The sequence below is a fragment of the Pleurodeles waltl genome, chromosome 3_1 (assembly GCF_031143425.1).
Source record: "Pleurodeles waltl isolate 20211129_DDA chromosome 3_1, aPleWal1.hap1.20221129, whole genome shotgun sequence".
NCBI classification, from domain to species: domain Eukaryota; kingdom Metazoa; phylum Chordata; class Amphibia; order Caudata; family Salamandridae; genus Pleurodeles; species Pleurodeles waltl.
Window position 1 is genome coordinate 571002398 of NC_090440.1, and position 13509 is coordinate 571015906.

Here is a 13509-nt window from a genome sequence, read left to right on the forward strand (position 1 = left end):
AGAAGTGGCTCATTTCCTCTTTGTCAAGAAACTGTAGCCCTTACAATTTTAACATTCAACTTGAGCTATGAGCAGTTCATCTAGCCGGGACAGAGAATTGGACATTGGTTTTCTTGAACCACTATATTTTAGTAAATCATAAATGGTGGCTTCAGCATTAGGTAGCAGATCAGGTGTTTGCTCTTTAGGAAGTGCCAAATGTAGATCTGTTGTGTTCAACAAAAATCACCATCAGTTTTGCTCAAAGATGAATTTATCGCAGCCACCAGGCATTGTGTTCATGGTACCATGAGTCCATGGACCTGGTCCCTACAATATGTTTTACCAATAATACAATTGATTTATTCTGTCCTTCTGGTTGCGAAAGGCCAGAGTCATTTTATTGGTCCTGGAGTGGGCCAGGGCACCATGGTATCCTGATCTGTCACAGCTGACTCAGGATACCCTGCAATGCGTTTCATGCTGAGAGGATTTCCTCACCTGAAACTATTTGTTTTTTATAAAACCAACTTGAAGTTTCTAAATCTTCGTGCAAGGCCAAGTTTAAATTGGATGAGGAATTTGCGTATATTGTGTTTGCTATCAAGCCTCCTTCTACTAGGAAAATGTACTCTCAGAGATCCATTTGGAAGTGATGTTAATGTCATTCTTCAAGAGGCTATTTGGCTTCTTTGCTTGGTCCACATTAAAAGTTGCTTTTCAGCATGGATCATTGGTACTAAGGGCCTCATTACGACATTGGCGGTCCTATGACACAGTGGTGGTCGGACCCCCTCACTCCAGGCAGTCTGACCGCAACATTATGATGGACCACTGGGGGACCGCCGTCCCTGCTAGGAACATGGTTCCCGATGGGCTGACAGCAGTCAGAGTTGTGGTCAGCCACGACAGCACTGAATTCAGCACTGATTACAAGTCCAGTTCACGCCAGTATTTTCATGGTGGGACCTCACCATGAAAAGGCTGGTGGGCCCCTGTACTGGCCATGACCATGGAGTGGGCAGTGCAGGGCCCCCCCGCCCGCATTCTCTGAGTGCACACTGTCTGCTTTGCATTCGCAGTGCTCATTCTGAGGGTGCTGGTGTACTGCGGTATTGGCCTCTGTTACCGCTGGGCTGATGGGGGGGGGGGTGAAGCAGCTGGGTTGATGGCTGCCTCATTCCAGTGAGTCTGGCAGTGAACTCGTCCAACCGTCAAACTCATAATGAGCTCATTAGACTATTAGAAGGTCTTCATTATGCACCTGTCCTGCATCTTTTGTGGTCTGTCAGTGGGATTTTAATCCAATAGCAACTTACCTAATACAACAACCAATTGAACATGTACATTCATGTGAGTTGCAATTTCCTTCTTGGAAGGCAGCTATAACATCAGCATGACGAGTAGGTAAGCTGCAGCCTTTGTCGTCTTTTCTTCCCTTTATATTTTTCACTAAGGAAGGGGTGTTTTTCAGTGTTAAAATGTCAGCTTCTTTTTTTTCCCAAGAAAGTTTCTGAATTTAATTGGCCTAAAGAGATATCAGTCGTTTCTTTCTTTTCACTACCTTCTCACATTAAGCTAATACATTCACAGGACTAAAGATTTTGGACTTGGTGACAGATATGGCTTTCCCTGGTTTGCAATGAGGTAGGACGATCAGAAAACACACTATCTATAGTAGGGTTTCTTAGGCAATCACTCAATGTTATGAATTGGTGAATGGCCAGTTTCAGGGTTCATTCCACAAGAAGCAATGTGAGCTCTTCTGCTCTTTTGAAGAGAGTCAATTTTCAGAATATATGTAATGCAGTGACTTGGTCACTGGTTTATTCATTTTCTAAACATTAATATATAACTTCGGACAAGAAGTAATGTTATAGATTTTGTAGGGCAAATCTACATTCTAGCCTCTTATGAGTGAGGGATCCTCAACCAGACCCCCTCTTTAGACGGGGTCAGTTAAGGAATATGCAAGATCAGTCATTCTCTTTCTGATGGCAAACCTCCCACAGATTCCTTATGACTTGCCCACCACTCTTTGTGGGATCCTGTTTTCTGTTTACATTTTTTGCATTTTGGCTTCATCCTCGAACACCCAATGCCTCTGTTGGGTCTCAAAAAACTTTGATAGGAACTGACATCATCAGAGTTTGTGCACCTTAATTCCGGCACTATCTTGTGGTATAGATTGTTATGTCACTGGATGCCTCCTAGTGCCAGTGGCAAAAAATGGCTTTGAAAAAATATCCGGATCCACTCTTGTGCTTGGTATAAGGTTCACTTAGAGGGTCTGCGGAAGCTCTGTATCCATCAGAATGCTTTCAAATGTAAGTAACTTCCTCATTATCAAGGTATGAAGAACATGAACAGAAAAGATAGAAGCCAGGCACAGTTACAGACTACGGGTAGGATTTACTAACTTTTCATGTAATGCAGCACTGCTTTGAGTGAAGAGGAGAGTGCAGAACAGCACCATATCTTTTCATTCACTTTTGGGAGTTGCAGTGTGGCATGAGGTCTGTGATACACCTTCCTTTGGAGTACGTTCTAGAGAAAAGGTGGGTTCTATTCCATCATGTGCTTTGTGTGACAGTGTTTTGAATGTAATGAAAAGTTTGAATTCATGTACTGTGTTTACAGTCTAAGATCACCCTTTTATGGGGATTAAGATCATTCTGAGTGGCTCCACTGAGATTCCGTAGCGTGCCACATTTAGTTGCTCATTAAGCAAATCTGAAAATAAAAAAAATCACTACTCAAACCTTGCAGTTCCTGTGGCAGGATGAAATTCTCCATAGATGTTCTGTACACCAATTGAGTCTACTACCTTCATCCTGATCATGTTCTTAAAAAATGTGTTATATACCTACCCTTTTTTATCAAAAACATTCATCGGTTTGCAGTATCAACTTTACTGTCATTATTGGATGTAGCCTCATTGGTTACTACCTAATTGGTCTACAGCTGCACGTCAACAATTAATTTGTTAGGTCCTCTGCTGTCAGCTCTATTCTTACTTTTGATGCCAAATCAGTTTCTTTTCCTTTGTTGATGGTGACTTGCATTTCCAGCCATTTGGTACATTAATCCTTGATGGCATGCTCATAGGTTGTGCTCCTGATGGTTTCCATGTCAGTTGACTTTTGAAATGCCATCAGCTTTCACAGTCTTTCTTATGCATGCCTATCAAAATGCTCTTTCTGGCCTCGTTGAAAATGCCCATTGGTTGTCCATTCATCAGTTCCCTTGGTTTCTTTATTTTTTTCTGCCTTCTCCATATCTCCTATCCATTGCATTTACAATCCCTTTCCTTCTCTACTTGCCTCCTCAATCAAGATAACCTTCAAACTCGAGATAGATTGTCGCAGTACTCTTTTTGTTGGCTAAGAAGGTGAAGATGATCACCAAGAACAGGATGAGAAGAAACAAGAAGTAGGGCAAATTGCAAGTAAGGATGGTGGCAATTAGAGTATCGCTACTCCAGGAGATCATGTCAAATTGGAAGAAAAAATGTGCCTGTACTATTGTAGATGCAAGGAATACTACCCAGAACCCAGGCAACATAGCAGCCTTCAAGCTCTGGTGGTCTGATTGCCATTCCTGCAAAATCTAGGGCATGAGTTATACCAAATATTTCCTCCTCCAATTTCCTTTTCTGAGTCAGTGCATATGCCACTGATCACAGCTGTCTTGTCACAGCCTGTGTTGCAGCATCATGCTGTTTCTTCAGCTCTCAGTCACTGCCTTAACATTCATCACCTTCTCCGTCACTTTTCCATCATCACCAGTACATCCTCCATCCACATCTGTTCCACCTCAACACCAACAACAGGAGGATTTTGACAATGATGCTGATAACATTGATGACCATGATGAAAAATGTGAATGTACTGGTGATAATACTTAAGATCATCCGAGGACTGAGTAGTTACCATTTACTTTCAAAGATGTTGAATAGGACACCTAAGCAGTAGGGACCGGTCAAATGGAACTAGATGACCACAGTTGGGGCTTACCACTTTTTTGTGCTATTTTCCTGTAAATCTTTAAAAATTCACATCTCTGGTTTCCCTTATTGGTGTGCTTAACATTTTGGTGTCATTTTGTCTGTTAAAGTTACTACCTATTTATATAAATTGGAGTGAGATTTTTATTTTGATGAGTGATTGACTTTTTAACCGTGTTGGTACTCCTAAATGCTTAATACATTTTCACAAGTTAAGCCAGCCTGCTCTGTGCCATGGCTACTAAGGGTTAGGCTTAGGTTTAAATTACCAAAACCTTTTCTGGACCTAACAAGGATAGTGCCATTATTACTATTATTATTAATTTCTCACAACATCCATTTTTTTTCTGAAATATATCACTAAAATATATTACTGTACTCTTTGTCATATAAAGGTGAACAATAATACTGTAAAAGTTATGTAAAATGTATGTGCATATAGATGGCTATGTTTCACAGTTTGAAATGTCTGAAGAATGGTTGAAACATTAGATCTATGCATACTCAATAACTAGCTAAAAAACACTCTTCAGTAGATCCTCTATTTAAAAAAACAAGGCAACTTCATGGCTTCTGTTTACTTATAGGAACTTACTTCAATATTTCAAATCATTCCCAACACAGAAAATGCCTGGCTTCATGGTAGATAGGAAGCAGTACAATTTCAAGGGCCTGCCCTTCAGTCTTCAATCTGCTCTTCAAACATTCACCAAGTGCATAAAATTACTGGCCATATGCTGTCAGCGGAAGGGTATGATGATGTTCCCTTGGAAATGATTGGCTCATCATGGCTTCCTCATTCAAGTATCACAATCCAAATTTCTCCTGCTGTTAATTCTTGGATCTGTTCTAAATGCAAATAAATATACTGTATATCCTTCAACAGTCATTGGACCAATTTCACGAAGGTAAAGCAATGGCTAGAGATCTCTGTGCACTTTATGTGTATATCAGGGCATGGAGGAGTTGTACAGTGAAATAAATAGCAAGAACAGAAATATCAAATATAGTTTTTTTAAATATTGTTATCTTAAATATCATCTCCCTGTACTATAAAAGGTATGACAGAAATATTGTGGAAGGGACTATGGTAAAAATGAGGTAAGAATATTTTATTTAAATAAATATAAACTTTAAATATCTATATTTGAAATATTATTATAGTTTAAGTAATTAACATGCACATAGTTTTATTTAATTTAATATAATAAATATTCTTCAAAAATAAAACACTAAATAAAACATTTAAAAGGAATTACATAAAACAATAACAGAAGTTTAAAAAACAAATTAGAAAGTATATATATATATATATATATATATATATATGCACAGCAAAAATATATGTCAATTGGAGAATTAACAAAAACATATAAAAAATTTACTTCACACTTAAATAAAATATACAAAATAAAGATAACAATTTAATATATACATATATGTATATATATAGATATATATAGATAGATATAAAAACATATTTAAAATTCATTATCAAAAATGTGCAATCTAAAAAATAAAAATTATATATTATCATCAACAAAATAAACTTGTAATTTTAATATTGGTCTCCCTCCCCTGTGTGTGTACGTGTGTGCGTATACACATATATATATATATATATATATATATATATATATATGTATATATATATATATATATATATATATATATATATATATATATATATATATATATATATATTCACTGAAAAAAACAAAGTTACAGGGGCCTTATAGTTAGGAAATAGAATTACAAAAACATATAAATTCATTGAAAAAACAAAGTTTACAGGGGCGTTATACTTAGGCTCACATTTTAAACGTACAAAACCATAGAAATTCACCTGTTAGAGTTAAGTAACTATAACTCCTTCCCAGAGGTAACGATAACTTGTGCCCCTGCCATGCACAGTTTTTTCGCCAAAATTTTACTGCAAATGTTACATTGATATTATCAGTGATGTTATCAAAGATGTCATGAGTGCTGAGATTTGTGGAGTAATTAGCAGTGCATGGCAAGGGCGCGAGTTATAGTTACCTTAGGGCATGAGTTATACTTACTTCAGATAATTCTATATATAACAGGTGAATTTCTATGGTTTTGTACATTTAAATGTGAGCCTAACTATAACGTCCCTGTAACTTTTGGCTTTTTACAGTGAATTTCTATGTTTTTTTATTTGTATTTCCTAACTATAATGTCCCTGTAACCATTGTGTTTTTCCAGTGTATTTCTTTTTAACGTATAGTAATTTTCATTACTATATGTTAATCTAACCACTGCCAAAGGCCGTGTATGCCCAACCCCCTATAAGCACCAAACCTTGCACCATGCACAGCCTTCGCCTGTGCACGGCAGGGGTGCCCGCAAGGCCTGGCCTGCAGCCAGTCACAGCGGTAGTTGGCCGCAGCTTGTCTCTCTGGGTGTGAGAATAGGTGTGAGAGGGTGTATCTGGGGATGACAGTGGCTGTGAGAGTTTCTGGGTATGAGAGTGCGTGCATCAGTGTCTTAGTGGGTACCTCAGTGTCTGTGCAGGTCTTGGAGTGGATGCATGAGGGCGTCATTGGATCTGTGAGTGGGTGTGTGAGAGTCTCAGTGGAATATGAAATAATGAAAATGCCAAATAATTCTCTGTAAGTTGCTGACTTTGCTACATTCCATAATGACCTGTTGTGAGAGCACTTTCGTTCAGGGCAACTCTTTTTGATACACACTAAATGGCCTGTCCAGCCGTGAAGGCAGCACCACTGCATAAAGGAGCAGATCTATGGGTGACTCTATGGATGGTCACTTTCAGAGCAGCAGGTTGAAACATTGGCAGCAAAAACAATTTTCTTACTTTGAATTTGCCCACTGGGGTATTGAACTGTGTTTTATTATTTTGTTTGGCTTCAGCAACCCACTTGGGATATAATTTTAAAATGTACAGGACTACCCTTACCAGGATACATTTTGCAGCTCACATGAGGTCCACTGGGACAGAACTGGTATTCAACTGATATCAGGTGCCTGCAATTAAATCTGCTGAGCAGCCAGGCAGTTGGCCTTTCAAAAAGGAAAGAAATGTTTGTTTACTTCTGATGAAGGGATGAAGCCAAAAACATGTGTCCAGAGATGCTTGGAAATATAAGGCCTGAAATAATGAAAATGCCAAACAATTCTCTGTAAGTTGCTGACTTTGCTACATTCCATAATGACCTGTTGTGAGTGCCCTTTCATTCAGGACAACTCTTTTTGGTACAAATTAAACGGCCTGTCCAGCCGTGAAGGCAGCACCACTGCATAAAGGAACAGATCTATGTGTGACTTTATGGATGGTCACTTTTAGAGCAGCAGGTTGGAACATTGGCAGCAAAAACTATTTTCTTACTTTGAATTTGCTCACTGGGTTAATGAACTGTGTTTTACTATTTTGGTTGGCTCCAGCAACCTACTTGGGATATAATTTTAAAATGTGCAGGACTACCCTTACCAGGATGCATTTTGCAGCTCACATGAGGTCCACTGGGACAGAACTGGTATTCAACTGATATCAGGTGCCTGCAAATAAATCTGCTGAGCAGCCAGGCAGTTGGCGTTTGAAAAAAGAAGGAAATGTTTGTTCTCTGCTGATGAAGGGATGAACCTAGAAGCACATGTGCAGAGATGGTTGAAAACATAAGGCCTGAAATAATGAAAATGACAAAGAATTCTCTTTAAGTTGGTGCTTTGCTACATTCCATAATGACCTGTTGTGAGTGCCCTTTCGTTCAGGACAACTCTTTTTGGTACAAATTAAACGGCCTGTCCAGTCGTGAAGGTAGCACCACTGCATAAAGGAACAGATCTATGGGTGACTCTATGGATGGTCACTTTCAGAGCAGCAGCTTGGAACATTGGCAGCAAAAACGATTTTCTTACTTTTAATTTGCCCACTGGGGTAATGAACTGTGTTTTATTATTTTGTTTGGCTTCAGCAACCCATTTGGGATGTAATTTTAAAATGTGCAGGACTACCCTTACCAGGATGCATTTTGCAGCTCACATGAGGTCCACTGGGGCAGAACTGGTATTCAACTGATATCAGGTGCCTGCAAATAAATCTGCTGAGCAGCCAGGCAGTTGGCCTTTGAAAAATGAAAGAAATGTTTTTTCTCTGCTGATGAAGGGATGAACCCAGAAACATGTGTCCAGAGATGCTTGACAATATAGGGCCTGAAATAATGAAAATGCCAAAGACTTCTCTGTAAGTTGCTGACCTTGTTACATTCCAAAATAACTTGTTGTGAGTGCGCTTTTGTTCAGGACAACTCTTTTTGTACCAAAAAGTGTATATATGTACATATGTATGTATATATATATATATATATATATATGGAGAGAGAGAGAGATATATACATATTTATATGTTTAATTATTTACCATTTTTATATATATTAACATTGTGTTTGTGGTTGATAATATTTTTACAATTGTTTGAAATTGTACATTTTGATATATATGTATCAAAATGTACAAATTACATATATATGTATGATATATATATATATATATATATTTATCATATATATATATATATATATATATATATATATATATATATCAAAATGTACAATGTCAAAGAATTAAAAAAATAATGTCAACCACAAGCACAATGTTAAAAACATGTATAAAAATAGTAAAAAATTAAACATATAAAATAATTATAAATACATTTAATTTCAAGGAACATCTTTCTCCTAAAAATAAATAGACAAGAATGTAAACTAATATGAAAAGATAATATAAACTAACAATAGTAAAATCAATTAATTTAATTAATAATTTACAAATGTTACTTAAATTATGTTTCTAAAAATATCTCAATTTACTATTTCTACTCCATTCTAACAAACAACAGAGAAAGTGTTGGACTCCGGATAGGTTAGATTTACTATTCCCATTTCAATGTAAGCAAGAGCAGGGAAAATATTGGAGGGGTTAGATTTAGGGCCTCATTATGAGTTTGGCGTTCGGACCGCCAAACCGTCATGTTGGCGGTCCTAAAAAGGCTGTAATGTTGACTGTCTGTCAGGACGCCCTAGTACGAGTTACACAAGTAGGACCACCAACCAAAAATGGCAGACCAGCAGCGGAGGTGGCGCAGAGGCCTGGTAATAGGCAGTCCGACCTCTAGCCCTGACAGCATCATGACCAACCACTGACTGTATTTAAAGCCCAAAGTAGCAGGCCTGAGATAGGTTTGAAAGGCTATTTCAGTGGGTGGCGCAAGCAGGGCTGCAGGCCCACTAGTAGCATTCAATTTACATGCCCTGGGTATAGGAATATCACTGTACAAGGGACTTACAGGTAAATTAAATATGCCAATCAGGTCTAAGCCAATCATACCAAGTTTACAAGGGAGAGCACATGCACTTTAGCACTGATTAGCAGTGATAGAGTGACCAGAGTCATAACGTCAGCCAAAAAGGGTCAGAAAAATTAGGGGAAGGCAAAAAGTTTGGGGAATCAATCAATCAGGAATTTGTAAAGCACCCTACTCACCCATGAGGGTCTCAAGGCGCTGAGGTGGGGGGGTGTTGGGGGGGGGAAGGTGCTGCTACTGCTCGAATCAATCAATCAGGAATCCCTGTAGAAGGGGCCAGGTCCAACATCTATCAGCTCCCAATGGGAAATTACACTTAAAAGATATTTCAAGGCAATCCCCACGTTACCCTACAGGAGAGATAGGCCTTGCAATAGTGAAAAACGAATTTAGCAGTATTTCACTATCAGGACCTCTAAAACACACTAGTACATGTCCTACCTTTTAAATACACTGCACCATGCCCAAGGGGCTACCTTGGGCCTAGATTAAGGGTGACTTACATGTAGTAAGGTAAGGTTTTGGCCTGGTAAGTGGGTGCACTTGCCAGGTTGAAATGGCAATTTAAAACTGCCCACACAGGCACTGTAGTAGCAGGCCTGAGAGGTATTTACAGGGCCACTAATGTGGGTGGCACAATCAGTGCTGCAGGTCCACCAGTAGCATTTGACTTACAGGCCCTCGGCACACATGTTGCACTATACTAGGGACTTAGCAGTAAAACGGTAATATGCCAATCATGAATAAACCAATCATCAATATAACTTAGACAGAGAGCACTTGCACCTTAGCACTGGTCAGCAGTGGTAAAGTGCTCAGAGTCCTAAAGCCGGTAAAAAGGAAATGCAGCACATAGTCAAAAACATATATTGATTTTAGGTAGTTCATTTTTGTTCATATCATATCCTTTCAGATTATGTAATATTAATTTCAATATATAATGTTAATCTTAAAGCAAATCAACATTGCGTCAATTCAAGCCATATTCATGGGTCATATTCATTTAAACATGCCTTGTGTTCATTTCGATATGTGCTTTATTCATTTCAAATAATGCTACATTTATCTCACAGTTTTATACTCTTTTCAAAAGGTGTCATATTCATTTTAATGAATGTCATATTAATTTTGATATGGGTCATATTAACTTCTCCAGATGTCATATTCATTTCAAAGTGGTTCATATTCATCTTAACATGTGTCGTAATGCTTTCAATGAATGTCATATTCATTTCAATGGATGTCACATTCAGCTTAACACCTGACATAATAATTTTAAAATGGGTCATATCCATTTCAACATAGGTCATGTTCATTTCAGTTTATGCAATATTCATGTTGATAAGTATCAAATTAATTTCAAAGCATGACATATCCATTTTGACAAGTTTCATTTTAATTTCAGCATTGGTCATACTCAGTTTAAGGCATGTTGAATTAATTTCCAAAGGGGCTCATATTCATTTCAATGCATGTCATATTCATTTTAGCATGTGTCATATTCCTTTCAATGGATGTCTCATTCATATTAACACATAATATTAATTTTAACGTGAATCATACCCATTGCAACTCATATCATAATCATGTCAATATGTATCATATTACTTTCAATGCAAACCATATTCATTTTGATAAATGCAATGTTCATTGCACGTTATATTCTTCTCAGAACAATATATTTTCATTTCAGTACCTTAGATTCATTTCAATTTGTCACATTCGTTCCAATGTATGCCATATTCCTCTTGGTATATGTCAGTCATTTCAAGAAAGGTCCCATTCTTTTTTATGAATATTGTATTTGTTTCAGTGATTGCTTTATTGTTTACAGTGAGGGCCGTGAGGGTTTGTGTCGTTTGAGTGCGTTTTCGTTGTTCCTTTGCTCAAGACCATCAAACTCATAATGAGACCCTAAGTATTTGCATGCTTGTCAACTGGCTGGCGTAGTGTGAGGCTTGTGCATGGTAGTTCCATTAGTTGGCATTGAGTATTTCTATTTTCAGATACCCCTGTAGAAGAGTCTGTTGACCCGAAATGCATTGGGTCTTATAAAGGTCCATGTTTTAAAAGAAATATGATTGAAATGATGAGTTGTCGAAAATGATGAAGCAGCATTTCCAATGCAAGTGTAATTATGAATAAAATTACAAAAAGGGGAAAACGTTCAACTGAAGTAGCCTTCAGTTTTTGTGCAGCAAATGTGAGAGTGAACCTACAGGTTGCAGTGCATCAGGCAGCTGGTCAGTGGGGCTCATGATCATCACGCAGAGCAGCTGTCTCTCTCAGGGCATTTCTCCAAGATGGCCTGGAGTCTGTTGTAAAACTGTTCTTTTTCCTCATCTTCGTTGCCATTTATAGGTGCATAGCACTGTGTAACATTTATGTTGATTCTCCTTTTCTTTGTTGCTGTGATGATTCTGGGACTCTGGGTTTCCCATCAAATCAGCTCTGTTGGCTGCTGGCAATAGCATCAGTGATACTCCCTGAGTGATACTCCTGTTCTCTTCCTCATTCCACAAAACATCAGCATTTCTCCGTGTGCCAGTCTTTAATGCCCCGACTGTGTCTATCTAGGCTTGCTGATGCCAAGTAGGGCAAGGTTTTAGTTTTTCATCTCCGCTGCCATTTGGGCTGTCATGCCTGTCTCATGCATGGTACTCATGTTACATGTCCGAATACTGATGGTCTTCATTGAAAGTGTGGTGTTCTCAGCGAGGGATTCTAAGAATGCACGGGGAGAATGTTGAGGGTGACAGTTGGGAGGACCAGGTGAGCGGAGAAGCTGTCGTTGGATGAGGTGTTTTATAATTAAAACCTAAACCTAGAACAAGAGCTATGGTTTGCAGTGTGTTCTCTCCACTTCGACGACTTCACATAAAGCAGGTGGATCAGCTTTGTAGCTTTCACCACAAGGCGTCATAGATGTCCGTGAAGGAGAGTCCTCTCTCCCAAGGCTGGGATGTTTTTAACCTTTTGTTTACATATCTGTAGCTAAGATTTTTTACATAGTGGTGTACCTAACCCCTTGCATAACCATCCTCCTTTCGCAGTCAGGCTTGGGACAGGCCATTGCAAAGTTATTCTGTTACCTACTTTTTTTTTTTTTTCCTCCATGTGTTTTCTTACTTTTTCCCTTGTATAATGCTTACCCAAGCCTGCCCCCATGCTCTCTGTGTTGCATTCTCCTCCCACTCCCAGCTCATCCCTTTTTTCCCTCATCCCTCCTGGTTTGCTCTTTTAAATGTTAACACCTGCCAACCAGCTCCTCTGTTGCTCCTCTCAAACCACTCACCTGCTTGCCTGCTCCACTGTTGGTCCCTCGTGTCACTTGTTCTTTTTTCAAAATTTATGAAGGGTGGATTTAACATTCTAGAAATAAAAATAATAATAATTTGGTACACTTTTTATACGTTTATAATGTATCACTCCAAGATGTATGTCTGCTGTTTAGAACAAAATGCCACTTCATCATTATGCATGTATGCACATGCATGCTGAACCATGCGTACAAACATGTGGCGATGCTGTGGCCACTGTAGCGTCATGATGCATTTGTATTGATGCCAGGGGAAGCCTTATTGTGCACCATTTTTTGGCAATGTTGTTTCGTATCAGAAAGCGGACATTGTTTTTTCTTTCTCATGATTCAGAATAGCATTAGCAACAGCATTCTCAAAGCCAAAAGGTTGGGCAACGCCTTTGAAAGATGGGACCTACTATCTTTGCCAATTGTTGGCTTACATTAATTTTATTGCTTTAAATTATTTAAAAATTTTATAATGTGATTTACATGGGGTATTCAATGTCAAATTGGTATATGGCCATTGTCTTTACAATAAAGGTATTTCTTTTGTTTGTAATATTCTTTAACCTTTTTACAATAAGATGTATACATGTTTGTGCAATCTGTATGGACATTTGACTATGTGTTTCTTTTATGTTTTTTGTTTATGTTTTGAAGTAGGTCTTTGTGGTGGTAGTGTTTTTCCTAACCTCACTGATTTCTATGTGTCTCCACTGCAGTGAGTGGCTATGTGTGGGGTGTTATGTACTATCTGACTTGAATAGATAACAGTTGAGACTGTTTGGACGGTAATAGCTGTGGATGCAGCTTTTGTGAACTGAAGTTCACCCAAACATTTGTAGATGTCTTTAGCTATTTACCATCCCTCCT